Source organism: Canis aureus, chromosome 30, assembly GCF_053574225.1.
Source record: "Canis aureus isolate CA01 chromosome 30, VMU_Caureus_v.1.0, whole genome shotgun sequence".
Lineage (NCBI taxonomy): Eukaryota > Metazoa > Chordata > Mammalia > Carnivora > Canidae > Canis > Canis aureus.
Window position 1 is genome coordinate 27152259 of NC_135640.1, and position 18523 is coordinate 27170781.

The following is an 18523-nucleotide window of genomic DNA, read 5'->3' on the forward strand; positions in this document are numbered from 1 at the left end:
CCTCAGGGACATTTTATGCTTAAAAGCCTTTGGATTGATTTCTGTGCCCATTGGTGCTTCCATTTGCCATCTGTTAGTTGAAGTATTTATATATTTAGCAACACGGGAAAGATGGAACATGAAAAATTGGGGAAATTTGAATAGATAGGACAGAGCAACTGTCAAAGTCTTTGTATGAACAGTACTGCTTCATAATGTGTGGATAATTTCAAAAAGATAGGAGGTTCTAAGATTCCTGAATAGCTTGTTATAAAAGCACCGAAACAAAGGAAAAAGTAGGGCTTTGATAACATAGGTTTATAAGAATGTGTAAAGAATGTTAATAGATACTGAGATTTTTGAAAACAGAGAAGTAGAAAAAACTTTACTCATGTTCTTAAAAAATTATTAACTTGTGAAAGGCCTTATTATTCATGGAGGGAAAATGTAGGCCTTAAACTTGACTGAAACCATCGTAACCCTTTTCAGCCACTGATAATTTATTGTTGCTTTGAGAGCAAAGGAAGCTCTTTAATGGGGCGAAAAAACCCCTCACCTTGTCGCAGAGAAGGCAATTAGATTAACTTGGTGAAAATGTTAGGATTTAATTGTGTAAGAGCTTTTGTAATTTTTACATTGTACAAATTAATTCTCTTTTTAAAAGATTTTAATTATTTATTTGAGGAGAAAGAGAGAGAGAGGGAGAGAGCACGAGAAGAGGGAGGGGCAGAGAGAGGGAGAAGCAGGCTCCCTGAATGGGGAGCTCAACGCAAGGGTTGTTGGGGCTTGATCCCAGGATCCTGAGATCATGATCTGAGCCAAAAGCAGACTTTTAATCAACTGAGCCACCCAGATGCCCCTAAATTAATCCTCTTAAAAGTGAATTGAAAGACAAGCATCTTAGAATAATGTGACGCTGGGGTCTTACAAACGCAAAGAGAGTAACTTGTAGAATCTTTTATTCCATAATTTATTCTCTGAACTTTTAACACTCACTCACTCACTCACTCACTCACTCACTCACATTTGAACAACCAATGAAAAGCATTACTCATTTGTTTATGTGTCTGGCTTTCTTGGCATTCGCTCTCTCTTCTCCTCCTCTCACTGCTTCATATGTTTTGCCTTATTCTCTTCACTTCCCCTCTGGTTCTCCTGTGACTCTGCATCTCCTTATGGTGGAGCCTGGCCAATGTCAACCATTGTTCCCATGATGTTTACTACCTCAATTAAATCAGGCTGCAACTGGAATGTACTTCCAAGATTTCTCTTCCCACAGCAGTAACTGCTCCCACAAAGAATACATTTGCCTAATATGTCAACATCTGGAAAAGCTGTGGCAGTGGCAGCTTATGATCCACAGGCCAAGCCCTGACATCAGCAAACATGTGAGGCAATAAAGAGGAAGGAACTCAGGGCATCACAAACAATACACACGGGGAGTGTTTGACCCAATCCACTGCTCTGTCCTCTAAAGGAATTAAGCAGAAAAAACATTTTTTTTTTCTCTTCAGGACAGATCTTCAGAAGGGAAGGATCATAAAAGGATTATGGGAATTCAGAGCCATAAGAGAATTTAGAGATCATGTGGTTTGTATGCTCCGTATCCTAGTTTAGAGATGAGAATCCAGATAATGAGGGCAAAAAACTCCAAACTTGGTGACTTTTAATTATATGGGATTTTTTTTAAGATTTTATTTTATTTTTTATTTATTTATTCATGAGAGACAGAGACACACAGAGAGAGAGAGAGAGAGGCAGAGACACAGGCAGAGGGAGAAGCAGGCTCCATGCAGGGAGCCTGACATGAGACTCGATCCTGAGTCTCTAGGATTACACCCTGGGCCGAAGGCGGCACCAAACCGCTAAACCACCAGGACTGCCCATATCTGGGATTTTTATATAGATGCAAATCAAAACTCGAATTAGATTAAGTTTTACTAATCACTACACTCTTAACCTGGGAAAAAATTGTGTATGTGTAGATAGATGAATATTTTTGATTTTGAAATGATTTTGAAAAATCATTTTTTAATCTACTTATATAATAAGAGGATCAAATTTTATATAATAATGAACATATTCTTATGAAAGGCACTTAATAAAATTAACATATAACTATATAAAACTGTAAAAGCCATGTTGTAACTGGTAGTTGACAAAAATTAATGTTTTCTAGCTATTTAATGATATATTTATGGATTTCATAAATAAATAAAGTACATTTCATATGTACTTTAAAAAATATTTTCAAATCATGTAAGTAACTTTTTAAAGATTTATTTATTTATTTTAAAGAGAGAAAGAGAGAGCAAGTACAGAGTTGGGGGTGGGCAAAGAGAGAATCTCCAGCAGACTCTTCATTCAGCACAAAGCCTGATGCAGGGCTCAATTCCAGGACCTTGAGATCATGACCTGAGTCAAAATCAAAAGTCAGACGCTTAACCAACTGAGCCACCCACGGGCCCCTGTCAGTAAATATATTACCCATCCCAGGTCTCAAACTTTTATGATATGCCCTTGGAAAACTACTGGGCCACTGATACTATGACTACCTTGCCTAGGTAAATAGAATAGCCCTGAGTTGATATATTGGAAGGAGATCTGAACTAAGCAAAAGAATTAGGTTCATGTTTTGCCACTAAGTTAATATATAGTGTTTGGCAAGTCACTTTTCCTATCTGGACTTGAGTTGAGAATTGATGGGATTAAACCAGTCATCTTATGACAGTTTCAGCTCTAGGATACTCAGAGACTATTTTGAAAACAAGGAATCAAAATTTAAATCCAGGAAGGGAGGTGAAACATCAGTCAAGCAATAAATGTTGTTTGGCTTGGAATGAAGTTAAAGTGTTCATCAAAATTTACAGGTAATAATCACTCCCTGAAGAAAAATAGCTTACTTTTTTCTTTTCTTTTTTAAAGAATGTATTTATTTATTTGAGAGAGAGAGCATGAGTGGAGAAGAGAGGCAGAGGCAGAGGGAGAAGCAGACTCCTCACTGAGCAGGGATCCCAGGGCTCCCTCAGGACCGTGAGATCATGACCTGAGCCAAAAGCAGACACTCAAATGACTGAACCACCCAGGTGCATCTTCATGGGGGTTGAACTAGAAAGAAATATACTATATTCTAGTCTCATTTTTACATGAACATGCTTACTTGGTCAACTTACACTAGATAGAATATTGTTATCTGAACAGAAACTAGGATCTTACAGGTTCAACCACCCATCTTTTCTTCTTTTTCTTCCTCTTCCTCTGCTTCTCCTTCCTCTTTTTCTCCTTCTCCTTCTTCTTCTTCTTTGGTTTATGAGTTTTAAGACCCAGGTAAAAATCTCAGAAACTCTCCTAAAGAACATCTAGCTTTCAGTTATTTCTGAGATTTTTCTAAAATGATTGATACATATCTCTATTGATTAAAATAATTAAAAATATATATATATATATAGATAGAGAGAACTTAGGAAGGCATCTCATCGGTGTTAAGGCAAATTCCTAAGTTTTCAGCGTGTCCTTCAAGGCACTGCCCACCCTGGTCCAGCTCTGTGTCTCTGGCTCTCCCCCTTCAATCTTCCAGCTGTCTTCCCTAGAGGCTTCTCTCAGTGCTGGGAACACTTCATGTCCCTTCCCTCTCAGAGCCTTTTAAAATATATATATACTTTTAATCTAATTTTAAAAATGCACATGGTGTCAAAAGTCAAATTATTTTCTACTGTTTATAACTAAGCAAAACTCTGAAAGCTACAAAAAGAAAATAATTTCTCGCTACAAACTACTCTCATTCCCTAGAGGAATTCATGTTCACATCTTTTAGATATTTTTCTGATACTGTCCTCCATATTTCTATATAATGTGCTGTACTGCTATTGCTTGAATTTTAATTAAAGTAGTACTACTGATTTCCTGATTTGAAAAATAGTTCCCATCAACCCCTCTGTCCTTCAAACATGTGCACATCTACCCCCACTTCTCATCCCACCATAATTGTGTCAGAATTGGAAAAGTTCAGAATTGATGATCATAATGTGTGTTTATCTAAGTGTTATTTTCAAGTGAATCATGGTTTTATTTTCTTTCTTTAGTATTTTTTTCTTTATTTTTCTTGACTTTTTTGTTTGTCTAGTTTTGCTTGCATGTGACAGCCAATGATTATCTCCAAATTCTTGTACTAGAGGGTCAGATCTCCAAATATTGTGTTCTATAATACCCCAGAGTCTTTTTAAAATACTTTTTATTTAAAAATTGGTCTCCTTGAACCTACTGTCTACCTCCTGTAATCAGAATGGTCTGCACTTGGACCTATTGGACAGTTGTCATCCTGAGGTTTGCCTTCACTGTGGTCCTAGTGCTTCCTTACTCTTTTTTTGTTGTTGTTGGGCCCTCTGCTTCTTGGATTTTATGTTTTTCTCTTCTAGGTTTCTTTCCTTGACTAATGGAATGCATATTCTTAGATTCATAAAAAGTGAGGATAGGGAAGGGATTTAGCCTTTGAGATCTTGTTTTCCCAAAATTTCTTTGTTGTGCCTTCATACTTGATTGAGAATTAAACTGGCTGGATAATTCCAGATTATAAGTCATTTTCTCTTAAAATTTGATCTTCAACTTCTATTCAAATATTTATTTCTGCTATTGTATTTTTTTCATTTCTATTTCTAGAGTTATTTGAAGTTGCTACATGTTTCCAATATTTTTATAGATTTGTCTTCTTATTCCAAGTGTCTGTCTGTGGAACTCCACCACAATTTTTTTTAAAGATTTTTTTTAAGATTTTATTTATTTATCCATAGACACACACACACACACACACACACACACAGAGAGAGAGAGAGAGAGAGAGAGAGAGAGAGAGAGAGGCAGAGACACAGGCTCCATGCAGAGAGCCTGACCTGGGACTAGATCCAGGGTCTCCAGGATCAGGCCCTGGGCTGCAGGCGGCGCTAAATCGCTGCGCCACCGGGGCTGCCCCACCACCACAATTTTTGTTTCTTGAAAGTTCTTTGTGCTCCATGTATTGTTTCTATTTCTTAAACAATAAATAAATCTACAATGCGATTAGAACCGGTTTAGCACCGCCTTCAGCCCAGGGTGTGATCCTGGGGACCTGGGATGGAGTCCCATGTCCAGCTCCCTGCGTGGAGCCTGCTTCTCCTTCTGCCTGTGTCTCTGCCTCTCTCTCTCTCTCTGTGTCTCTCATGAATAAATAAATAAAATCTTAAAAAAAAAACAAACAAAAAAAACAGGAAACTCTGGATTTTCCTATAGCATAATCTGGATTGACTGTTTTGCTAGGTAACATCTTTCTCCAGAAAGGAATCTTATTTCGTGTCTACAAGTTATAATCCTGGTTGCTCATCTGGGGAGCTGTTTGTAAGGAGACCTAGTGTGGTCTTATCTTTCAAGGTGCAGACTTTCACTTCATCTATTGGTTCTCCATATTTTATTCCATCTTCAACTATGACTGGTGGCCAAGAGTCCAAAATTTATCTGGTTTTCTCTAATATAAATATCTAAATTTTGCCAGGGTTGGGAAACACTGAACTAATAGAACCAGAGGGTAAAATGGTGGCTTCCAGGGGCTGGTGGGTGGTGGAAATGGTGAGATATTGGGCAAACATCAAGTTATAAGATAAGCTCTGGGAATCCAATTTAAAGCATGGTGACTATAGTTAATAATACTGTGTAGTATACTTGAGATTTGCTGAGAGAGTAGATCATAAGAGTTCTCACCACCACACACACAGAAAAAGGTGACTATATGAGATGATACATATGTTAATTACTTGATTATGGTATTAATTTTACAATGTCTTCTTCTACTAAATCATCACATTGTACATCCTAAGCATACATAATTCTGTCAATTATACCTCAATAAATCTGAAAAAAATTAAAAATGAAACAAAGGTTTATTCTTCACTTACACTAAATCATCAATGAGATTGGCATTTTCACTCAGGGTCCTTTACTATCTGGAACATTGCTGATTGTAGAAGTTATTTTCACCCATCACCCATACACATTGGCCACAAGTAGTTATTTGACCCCATACTTCAAGGCAGCAGGAAAATGATCCATTTACTCCCACCTAGAAATCAATATAAACCTGACATTAGTGACTAGTTGTCATGCCTCACAGGCTAGTGGATGCCTCCTAATCAGAGCTTAGAACATACTGCCATATATGAGATAAGCACCTCCCGTGTACATTGGCCTCAAAATCTAACCCAACATTCCCCAAATGCTATCCCCAAGCAATGCACTATGAATGCCTGCTATTGTCAGGCAGGAACTAGGCATCCCTTCGAGAAAAGGGTCCAAATAAATAAATAAATAAATAAATAAGATAAAAGGGTCCTGAGAAATATAGTCTCAGGTTTCTTCTCTGGGATAGGACACAGAAGCAACCAAGGGTAATGAAATCATCTTGTCCAGAGACAATCTAAGCATACTCAAGAAAGTTAAATAACTGTCTAGGCCCAAACAGCAAATACAGACTAATCCTTTATGGGATCCATGTTCTTGCCTCTAATTTCAATATAATTTTCATGCTGGTGTATCTCAGACTTCACACAATTATAATTTGTACTCTACCTTTAAAAAGCCTATTATGATATTTATATCATTCTGGAAAGAACCTATCTTTGATTTAGATGCATCTATTTTAAAAGAAAATTAGTGCATAAGAAAATAAAAGTGAAAATTCAGGAGGGACCATGATGCTACACACAAAAAAACTATTCCTGGAATTCAAAGGTAGAGGGAGTCTAGGAATGCCAGAGAAGAACAGAGATGCATGTACCTGGCCCCAAAGGACTGAGATGAACAGAAGGTAGGGCTAGAGAGTGGGGTTCTCATAGTTCTGCAAGAAAGGAGAAAACTTGAATTAGAGAAAGTTCTCCCAGGGATGAAGATGGAAATGGATTAAAGTTTGGAACTGAGGATCTGAGGCAGTTATGGGCCTCACTGACACAATGAAATAGAGGGTGCGTCTAGAGAAGAGCATTGGAGTTGAGGAGAGAGATCTTGAGGAGGAGAAATCAAGGAATAAATTGCCTAGGGAGGTGTGGAGCTGCCCAGGCATGACCCTAGGTGATAACTTAGGGAACAGTGATTCAGGAAGACTGTAGGGTCTTAGATTGTTTTTAGGGGAAGGCTGCAAGAAGGGGATTCTGAGGTTAGGGCAAAGGACTGGTTAGGGCTTTGGGACTGAGGTGAGGCAGCAGGAGCCCTGGGAACCAAGTGTCCTGACCTGGGCTGGAAAGAAAGAGTCATGCATCATATCAAAGCCATTACAGGTGGTGAGACCCCACTGTAGTAGGCATCTCTGCTTCTCTGAGGACTTTGAATGAATCCCTTCCTACTAGAAATGGGAAAGGAAACTGGCATGAATACCATACCCCTTCTTTTATTTTTGCTTAGTGCTCAAAGGTTTTCTTCCAAATCAAGTCCACACAAAGCAATAACAGTACAGAAAGAATGTTTTTATGATATGTATTATTTTAATAACATGTGCTTCCTTATCCTTTAATGTTTTTGTGGTTACAATAAATACCTGGAGAAAAGTACTGAGGAAATTCTAAATTGCTCACATTTGTTTTTTAGATTTTGCTTCATAGTTCAAACTGATGAAAATAATCAAGAGCTCAGTCAGTGGAGTAGGAACATGAAGATTATTTAATTTATTTAATGAACAATGAAAATATTTTCTATTTTTTTTCCCTCAATAAAATAACATGGTAAAGAACTCTGGCATTTTAAAATAGGGAAATCTGCTATTGAGACCATTGTTTATTTGGGGGAGGGGGTAGGATAAGAGGATATTTTATTCTCTTCTCTCTCTCTCTCTCTCTGTCTCTCTTTTTTTTCAGGAAGAAAGATTGAAATAAGTACTAAAATCTGTAGTGAAAGAGTTGCAAGTTTGCTTATCTTTATAAAGTTTGCTGATATCTAGACCTTGGGACCCAATGCTTTAAGGCATCTTGTTTCACCTTGAAAGGCACCTCCTCATTAGAAAGAGTTGTCATTTCAACAAAGAAAAGTCACTGGCTGATAACCTAATCTTTGAAAAAGAGTTTGGATTTTCCTGCAACAAAGAAGAGAAATGCAGTATTGGAATCTATCTATCTATCTATCTATCTATCTATCTATCTATCTATGAAACTAAAAGCTTAAGAGGAAGAGGGAAAAATGCCTTGAACATAATTAGTACTCAGGCTGTTTCATCTGTTAAAAGACTTAGTACTGGGTGAGAGAGCTTGGTATTGTGGTGTCCAGCTTCAGTTAGAAACCCATCCAGAGTTCACCAGAGGGAGGAAGCAACTCACAAAAGATAATTTTTCTCTTTAAGGATATTCTTGACTTTATTGATGAAAAAATAAAAAGAAGGAAAGAAAATCTCTCCCTCCCCATTTCCCCCAGACTGCTGTATTTTTAGCAACAAGAACAACAGCACAACAACATTTTTTACTGATCTGGAATAAGGCATGCCACATTTTTCTCTTGAAAATAATCATGATGATAAGAATGATTGGATTGTTGTTTTTGCTATTGTCACTGGGTCATATTGGCAAGCCTTAAAAACCAGAGTGTCAGGAAGTGATATGGGAAGGAACTCTTAAAAACAAATGTGCCCTCCTAACTTTGTAGATCCTTCCAAATTCTTTTCAGCTTAAAGTTTGTATTTTCTGCTCTAATGTTTCTTAAATTATGTTTTTCTGTAGTTCTCTGAAGTAGTGTATTTGTCTCTGCTATAACACCACAGGCTGGGTGGCTTAAGCAATGGAGACATATTTTCTCATAGTTCTGAAAGGTAGAAGTCAAAGATCAAGGTTCAGCCTATTTAGTTTCTGGTGGAAGCTCTCTTGCTGGCTTGCTGATGGCTGCTATCTTGCTATGTGGTCACATGGCCTCTTCACTGTGTCTGTGCATGGAGAGAGAAAGGGGGGGGGGGGAGAGAGAAAAAAAAAATCTCTTCTTATAAGGCCACTTGTCCTATTGGATTAGGGCTCTACCCTTATAACTTTATTTAACCTTAATTACCTCTTAAAGGCCCAGTCTCCAAATACAGGGGTTGGGGCTTCAACATGAATTGGGCAAGGGGGCTACAACTGAGTTCATAGCAATCCATATATGAAGTACATATTTATCAATGACAAATCATGACAAAAACATGAAAGACAATCTGTTTCTTGATAATACTGTGTTGTTATAAACACCTGAAATTACCTGTAAAGAGACCATTTGAACTTAACGGTTATTGTTTAACTTTAAAATATGCAACAGCTTACATTCTGGTTACACTTAATATTTTTTTTCGATGTACTTCCTGCTCAAATATTTTGTGTGATTCTTCCAAGGCACTTGTGACGAGAAACCTATCATTAAGCCTTGGCTGAGGAAACTGGGTCATAACATAGCGGAGAGAGTGGTAAGTGCCCTGTGAAATGAGATCAGAAGAGAAGCTCTTCTGCTGTAGGGGGTTCAGTTAGTGTCTTGGGATATGGGACCCTCTCTCTAGAGTGAAAGTGTCGTTTTGGATGAAACTCCAAGGTTCCTCCTGGCTGTAAAATGGTCTGTATTTCTATAAAACACAAAGAAAAGGAAGAGATCTTCTGACAGCCACACTGAGAATTAATAAAAGTTGTGGGTTTAAAACCCTGTTTTCCTGACTTACAGCTAATGGAAATTTCCAGAAATACTAAAGGTCTACTGTCAAGTCCCTCATCCTAATTCTCTTGACGGCATAGAAGTCTTATGTTTGCTTACTTCAGTGGTTAGAAACACAGAAGAACATCTCCCTTTAAGGCTTATTAAGAGAAAATAACTGCTTAACGTTCCATAGAGAGTGGTGCTTTTCCTTAAGAAAGGGGGAAAATGACGACTGCAGATGTTTAAGAGGTTGGCTATAAATTCAGTGAGCTATAAACAAGAATTGTGATGGGAATAAAATCCAATGCCCTTATAGGGAAACCCAGACATGCAGATTCGTACATGCGCCTCATGTTAGGTTTTTTTTTTTTTTTTTTTTTTTTTTTTTTTTTTTTTAAGAAGCTTGTGGTGGTACTAAGGGTTTGCCTGTAAAATGAGACCTGAATGATGTCTGGCAGATCTGAAGCACAAAGAAAGATCTGAGAGCCCTTGTGTTTACACTTGCACGATGACGGTTGTAAGCAGATCTTTCTAAACACGACAGAGCAATTTAGAAGGATTAAGATCTGAATGTAGCCAAGTGTATGCCACAATTCTCCTGCTTGCTAAAGCTTCATGAAATTAAGTTCCCCCACGCTGATAAACCTAGAACAAAGGGATTTTGAAAGTTCCTCTTAAGGAATTTGCTCTCTCATGAGATCTTGTTGCTTGTCCCTTGAGTTTATAGTGTTGCTTCTTTGTTCTATGGGGATAATCCATGTTGGTTATTTTCCATGTAGTAGCAAACAATTTCTCTATGAGGTAACTCCCTAAAGCTAGGGAAGAAGGCACCGAGAGAGTTTTCAGTCTCATTCTGAAGAGAATGCTTGCATCGCTTGAGAATATAATGGAAAACGTCTTTCAGTTTGTAAGTCATTCTTGTTTTGTCTCCATTCCAAGATAAATTCCGTTTGGGGGAAATTGCAATACAGTGTTCAGTCATTTTTGATTTATGTTAGAATAAAAGAGTAACTCAAATGCTGGAGCTTTTTCTCTAATGCTGTCCTGAGAGTTCATGTCTCAGTGCTGCCTTTCAGGTGAAATCACATCATGATTAGTCCTTTGGCTACTGCATTCAGTTAACACTATCAAATTCTCAGCTCATGCTGGGGAGGAATCTCAGCTGTATGGGAAGAGGACATATGTTTTGATACATTAAATTAGAAGTAACTCACAGAAGATTCATGAGTTTATGACGAAGTTATATATCCAGACGGTTACATCACTGAGTACTTCACATAGGTAAGAATGCTGCTCGGAACATTATTATGTACAAAGACATAGGACTGATTAGCACCCTTTTGCTGACAGGAAATTATATATATATGATAGACATATTAAAATATGCATTATATATTAACATGTAACACATAATTGTGTTCATAAAATATGATAACATTAATAACACATTAATTCTATATAAGATTTACCATATAATTATATCAGCCTTTCTTTTTTTAAGATTTATTTATTTATTCATGAGAGACACAAAGAGAGGCAGAGACACAGGCAGAGGGAGAATCAGGCTCCCTGCAAGGATCCCAATGTGGGACTTGATCCCGGATCCTGGGATCACACCCTGAGCCAAAGGCATATGCTCAACTGCTGAGCCATTTTTAACTGCTATTAACCATTTTTTAGATATGGATCCCATTCAATGAAGTGCTTTTTGAATAATTTTATGAATTCAGCACTCTTGTTGGTATTGCTGAAGATACAAAAGAATACGATAGCCCTCTAAGTGGTTCAGAGGGCTTTCAAGGAAGTTCTTTATTTCCATCCTTCCTAACATGAATCTTAACTCTTGGGATCCAGTGAGGAAAGTTACCTTCTTCTATTAAGTCTTTTTGGACTGTATTTCCAGTCTTTTGTGGAAAATAGGTTTTCCTTGTTTCAGTGACAATAGCCAACATTCCCCATGGATATAGACACTGTTACAAGATTTATGACCTGTTTTAGGTTTGAGCAAAGGGAAAGCCTAATCTTAATAAAAATAAACTTTTATGGAATAGAATATCATCAGTATTTTGTATCAGTTTGAAGATAAAGAAAAACTGTTCTGGGATGATGTTCTGAGGACTGATGCTCAATTGTGCCAGAGTCTACTTTTGTTTGGTTGTGTAAGAATCCAAAATTATCATGTGAGGAGCAAGTTTGTGACTGATGGACTTCCAACACCACCTCCTACTGGGAAGGTAGTGGCCTCACAGATATTACTCCCAATACTGTGAGGTTGTTTGCACACTCTAATTTTTTTTTCCATACCTAAGGTAAGACAACATGACTTTATCAAATGAGTATATTCCCTCTGTGTCCCTGACAATTATCATTTCCAATCTTTATCAAGAAAATGGTTCAATAAGAAAATGTGTTAGGGTGCAGTGTTGGTTAGAAGGGCAGGGAAGGGGCACCTGAGTGAATCAGTTGGTTAAGTATCCAAATCTTGGTTTTGGATCAGGTCATGTTGTCATATTTGTGAGATCAAGCCCCACATCTGTCTCCGTGCTCTGCACAGACTCTATTTGAGATTCTTTCTCCCCTTTCCCCCACCGTGCTTTCTCTGAAATAAATAAATAAGTCTTAAAATAAAAAAGGCAGAGAATACAGAAACAATGGAATTTTCTTTTTTTTCAGAAAGCAGCTTGATACTTAAAAAAAAAAAAAAAATCCAGTTAGTGGATCAGGATCTACCAGTAAATCTTGGAACTATATTCCTTAGTTAGATGCTACTCCATTTTCCTTCTTTACCATGTTTCTCTTGCCAGTCTCAACTCCCTCATCTCCATTAGGCCCATCATCCAGCAGTTCATCAGAATTTCTAGAAGATGAGGAATACAGAGTTGTGCCACCAACAAGAACTTTAGATCATCAGCACATTCCATACCACCATGTGTTCTCAATTATCTCCAGAATTTGATTAGATGACTCCAAAAGGCTATAGACTCAATTTTAAATTCAAAGATATGATACTGTTAATGCATTTAATGAGCCTGTGGAATTCTCACACAAGATCTTGTGTAACTTTATTATTATTTATTATTATTCATATTAGTCTTTGTCTAATGTGTTTGAATAGATTTTTTTAAAAGACTTTATCTATTCATGAGAGACACACAGAGAGAGGCAGAGACATAGGCAAAGGGAGAAGCAGTCTCCCCTGCTGGGAGCCTGATATGGGACTCGATATCAGACCCCTGGGATCACGCCCTGAGCCAAAGGCAGATGCTCAACCTCTGAGCCACTCAGGTGTCCCCCTAGATTTTTATATGTAAATTAAATAACCATTCTTACTCTCACTGGCTTGTTTTTAGATAATTTTTTGACTCATAATGCTTTGCCTCTAAAAAGGTGAGATTTCTCTAACTTATTTAGATTACTTTATACAGTTATAACACATAATAATTTCTATTCATTCATTCAGCAAGTATTGATGCCTGTTTTTTAAAAGTTATGCTTTATCAAAAAAATAGTTATGCTTTATCAAATTCATACATATGCATGTTTAGTCATCCAATAACACAGAAGATTATGAATAAAAGCAATGGCCTCCTTCCAACCAATCAGCAGCCTCACAAGATAAAGAAAATCTTTTCAATGGTTTGTATTTTTATTTTCCAGTGTAATTTTTGTCATTATGTATCTCTTATTTGATCTCTCCATTTTCCAGATAAAACCTATTGGCTTCTCAGTATGAAAGACTATGATTTAGTTCAAAATCTTTACTTGTCTTGCACTTGGATGTTGATACCTTTATTATTATTTTTGTTCCTCAAGTAGTCAGCTTTGTAGCTACTATAAGCTTTCTTTTTAAATTTTTTTTCAATTTTTAAAAAAGATTTTATTTATTTATTCATGAGAGACCTAAAGAGAGAGGCAGAGACATAGACAGAGGGAGAAGCAGGCTCCCTTTGGGGAGCCTGATTCAGGACTTGATCTCAGGACCCCAAGATCATGGCCTGAGCCAAAGGCAGACACTCAACCACTGAGCCACCCAGGCATTCCTACTATTAGCTTTAATTTATTTTTTTCCACTAGCTTTCTACATCTCAATTTAAGCTAAGAGTACTATTTATCCTATTCTTTACTGTATCTTGTCTCTCTTCTTCCTGCTACCATATTCCATTGACCAAATCTTTTCTTTTATACTCTCAAGATCATTAACATTTACAATCTATCTAGCAACCAAAACCAATCAACTTCCCATACCCCTGGTGTGGAAGGTCCAAATGTTTTGAGTTGGTGAATAGATTTTATAAGTAGGTTTGGTTGAAAAAGCTATGGAGAACTGGGAGTCCTAGTATACCAGAGTATTGGCAGAAAAATAAACACATAGATCAACAGAACAGAATAGAGAGCCCAGAAATAAACCCATAATATTATAGCCAATTAATCTTCAGCAAAGGAGGAAAGTATCTTCAAAAGCATATTCAATGGGAAAAAATAGTCTCTTCAACAAACAGCATTGGGAAAATTGGATAGCTACATGCAAAATAATAAAACTTAACCACTTTCTTACACCATACACAAAAATAAACTCAAAATGGATTAAGGACTTAAATGTGAGACCTGAAACCATAAGAATTCCAGAAAAAAAGCACAGACAGGAACTTTTCTGACATAGGCCATAGTAACATTTTTCTAGATATGTCTCCTGAGGCAAAGGAAACAAAAACAAACTATTGGAGCTATGTCAAAATAAAAAGCTTCTGCACAGCAAAGAAAACAACCAATAAAACTAAGACAACTGATTGAATGAGAGAAGATATTTACAAATAATTTATCTGATAAAGGTTTGGTATCCAAAATATATAAAGAATTTATACAACTCCCTGCCCCCACAAATAATCCAAGTAAAAATGGGCACAAGATGTGAACAGACACTTCTCCACAGAAGATATACAGATGGCCAACAGATGCATGAAAAGACACTCAACATCACTCCTCATCATAGACATGCAAATCAAAGCCACAGTGAGATATCACCTTGTACTTGTCAGAATGGTTAAAATAAAAAAACACAAGAAACAACACGTATTGGTGAGGATGTAGAGAAAAAGAACCCTCTTGCACTGTTGGTAGGAATGTAAACTGGTGCAGCAACTGTGGAAAACAGTATGGGGGTTCCTCAAAATGTTAAAAATAGAACTACCATACGATCCAATAATTTTATTACTGGGTATACACTTTCCACCCAGAAGTAATATTTCATTCATATTTCATTGATCAAAGCAAGTGCCAACACCCCATCAAATATTAAAGGGAAAAGTGCAATCCTACAACATGCCTGGAAAAAGAAGGAAATCAGATGATTTGTGAGTAGTCATAATTCCATACATTGCTTATCAATGAGTTTCCCTTCCATTTCCAAGGCATTATCTCATTGTCTTCTAACTGCTCTTCCACTGCTGGTGACCCATACCCCGACGAGGTAAAATATTAGAAATTTCATTTTAACTTCTAATATTATACAATTTTATCCTGGTGCGATTCAGTGTGGATTTTTAAAATTTCTTTTACTGGGCATTGAGTAGGACTTTTAAGACTGAAGACTTGCATCCTCCAATTCTGAATGAATTCTTGAATTATTTCTTCAATAATTTTCTCCATGTCTTTGTTCTATCTTTCTGGAATGCCTACTAGTTTACTTAGAGGTAAAATAGAGCTTTGAAAATCTTACATGAGAGATCAGAAAAATGAAATATAGTAGACAGTTCTATGAACTTAGTTGAATGGTGAAAAGGAAAGATCTGTCTTGTAGGTCTGAAAACACCATAAAGAAGTAAATAAGTCACTAATCACTACACTTTTAGCTATAAATCCATCATATTAATGTCTTTTTCACCAAAATATTTTAATATTTTATTATATATTATATATTCATATTTTAATATTTTATCAAGGATATGAAGACTGATTTAAGTTATTTAAAAAATAGAAAAGAGAAATTATTACTTAGTATAATAGAAATTATTGCTTATATATATATACCAGAAAATAAGAATAATATATGTCAAATTTTAAATACAAAATAATTATTTATAAATATAAAATCCAAAACTTACATTACATTTATTAATTATACTCTGTAGATGAAGAATATTTTCAGCTGTAGGTAAAGCCAAGTAATAATGGCAGTGGATAAAAGTAAAAGGATAATTATTATCCACCTAAAAATAGGTCCAGAGGTGTAGACCTACTATTGTTTTGAAAGTTAAACCATATCACCAAGGAGCACAGCTCCTTATAGCCTTCCATTTTGCCAACCTCAGAAGGTTTATTTTTCTAGTGGATGTGGGTCACTTATTATAATACTATTACTTATATAGGTGGCAGCAATTAGGTGACTTAAGGGAAAATGGCTAATATATTTCCCAGAAGTCAAAATTATAAACTTATGCCTGGGATTTTCACCTTAACCAGACAAATGGTCTCATTTTGCTGTGCCATGTACTGTCCAAGACCAACCAAAACTCAATTAAATACAATGTTTTATAGGTGCCAGTTCTGAAATGTATGTGGGAAACAGAAATCTCCACCTCCACCCTCCTATACCAGTGATCAGATGTCAAATCTTCTTCAGGAGAAGAAAAATGATGTCATTTACTCTCTTGGGACCCAAGAGTTTGGATAAATGCTAATGCAAAGGTGTCAGATTCTATTCTCAACATCTGATACCTTGAGGAAGGTCCAATTTCATGGCCAAGAACCAATGCCAGGAACAGGAGCCAAGTACAGTTGGATTGACATGAAGGAAATTCTATTCTTGGGGCAACTTAGCAGCAATCAAGGTCCATGGAGCCTGGGATCGGATAAAGTGCCTGAGATACGGTGGCAAAAGTTACAGAACACATTTGCCAATAAGAAAATAGGCTGTCTTTTGTAATGATTGATCCTCTTTGTTCCTATTTGTTTAAAAGGCAGTGATTCTTTTGCTCTTAATTTTAGAACTAACAGAGGATAGATCAGCCCATAAGACAAAACCAAATCTATAGACACTACAGCAAGGAGGGATAGTCACTAGTTTAAGTGTGTTCTTTGCATTTAAGGCAACACTTTGTCCTGGTATTGTATTCATGTTCCTCTTATCCCAGAGGATGTTGTATTTTGGCCATTTCCCTTTTACCAGGTACATTCTTAAAACTTGGAGTGGTGTTTCCAGAGACTATTTTACAAATAAAGTCATTTGAGATGTTGGCAGTTTTTTACATACTTGAAATCTATTTCAGAATAGAAAGTACCCAAAGAAGCACTAAAGTTAAGGACGCTGGGTATTTTGCCTGCAAGTGTCATGAACAGGCTATGTAAATGTTGGCAACATAAGCTTTCTAGAGCTTCTCATCTGTAATATGGAGCCACCAGGTGGCTAAAATCTTTCCAATTTCACTAGCGTGTGATTCCAAGATGATGAATGCTCTTAGGCTTCCCCTGGGATCACATCCCATGAGGCAACAAGGAAGCCAAGTATGGTGAACTCTCTTCTTCAGCCTGGCATAAACCACAGTTCTGGGGGCAGAATGGAGGTAGCTAGTTTTCACCCCATTTACTCCCTCTTACCTTACACGTTGCCATTTCTAGGCTAATTCCATGCTCTTATAACTTAGGCATGAAAGTTCTAAGAGTTTCCCAGCAGGCCTTTGGTTTGCCTGTTAACTTTGTGAATCTAAAATCCAGCTTCCTTTGTTTCTTTCACTTCCTTTCTCTTTCTTCCCCACAAGGTTTAGATAATCCTCTGCTGTCATATTCGATTTTCTAATTCTTCCTCAGAGTGACAAGCCTATTGTATGCATTATACTGCATACGAGAGATATGGAAATATAGATTCCTCAACTACAAACTATTGAGTTATACCTCAAATGAACTCTTGTCCTAAAATCTTTCACAACGTGTTTGTATCTGAAAGAGCTAAACCAGATTGTTTGACATCTCAGCTGTGGGGCTGAGAGATGAGAAGGCCCAATTTTTGAGTGCATGCAAGGAAAGAAATCTCAGAAAATGTGTTACTAAAATTCTTTCAGACTGGGATGCAACTCAGGTCATGTGGAAGCTGCTGCCATTTTGCATTGTCATCTATAGCTTGGCATCACTTTGGGGCTCTTTTCTTCATTTCTCTCATTTTATGGGCCGATGCTAACATTCTTCCTGATATACTTCAGCAATAGCTCAAGGTGCTCACCAGTTTATAGTCTACATACATTTTTTTAATAAATTTATTTTTTATTGGTGTTCAATTTGTCAACCCAGTGCTCATCCCATCAAGTGCCCACCTCAGTGCCCACCACCTAGTCACCCACACCCCCCGCCTACATTTATTGATCTGTATAGAACAAATAAAAGAAGCACAGCTTACACCGAGTTTTCTATGTATCATGTTGCAGTTTCTTATCACACAGGACAGAACAAGTTCTTTATTAGAACCTATAAATTGACCAGCATCAATAAAGGAATCAGATACTTCACTTTTATTGATTGCCTATTTTATGCAAGGGATTATAAAGAAAGCAGGGGAGTATAAGATGCGCTCATGAAGAGCTCAGAATCTAGCAGGGAAATAATCAGCTTATCATAAAAAGATATAAGACACATGGTAGGCAAAATAATGCCTCCTTTCCTCCCAAATGTCCAAGTCAAGATCTCTGAAATCTGTGAATATATTATTGACAAAGGAAAATTAAGATTGCAGATGGAATTAAGGATGTAATCACCTGATCTTAAAATAGAGAGATTATCCTGGATTTTCCAGAAGGGACCAATATAATCACAAAGGCCCTTAGAAGTGAAAAAAGGAGGGATGCCTGTGTGGCTCAGTCGGCTAAGCATCTGCCTTCCACTCAGGTCATGATCCCTGAGTCCTGGAATC

General features: G+C 36.9%; 1 long non-coding RNA gene across 2 annotated transcripts in view; it reads left to right on the top strand.

The window, feature by feature from the left end:
• Positions 1–1417: 1417 nt before the first annotated feature.
• The window catches only part of LOC144301805 (uncharacterized), a 54051-nt gene continuing 36945 nt past the window's right edge, over positions 1418–18523 (top strand). For both annotated transcript variants that reach the window (XR_013368696.1, XR_013368695.1), the window contains exon 1: positions 1418–1569. This is a non-coding gene — a long non-coding RNA (uncharacterized LOC144301805). The remainder of the gene's footprint in view (positions 1570–18523) is intronic.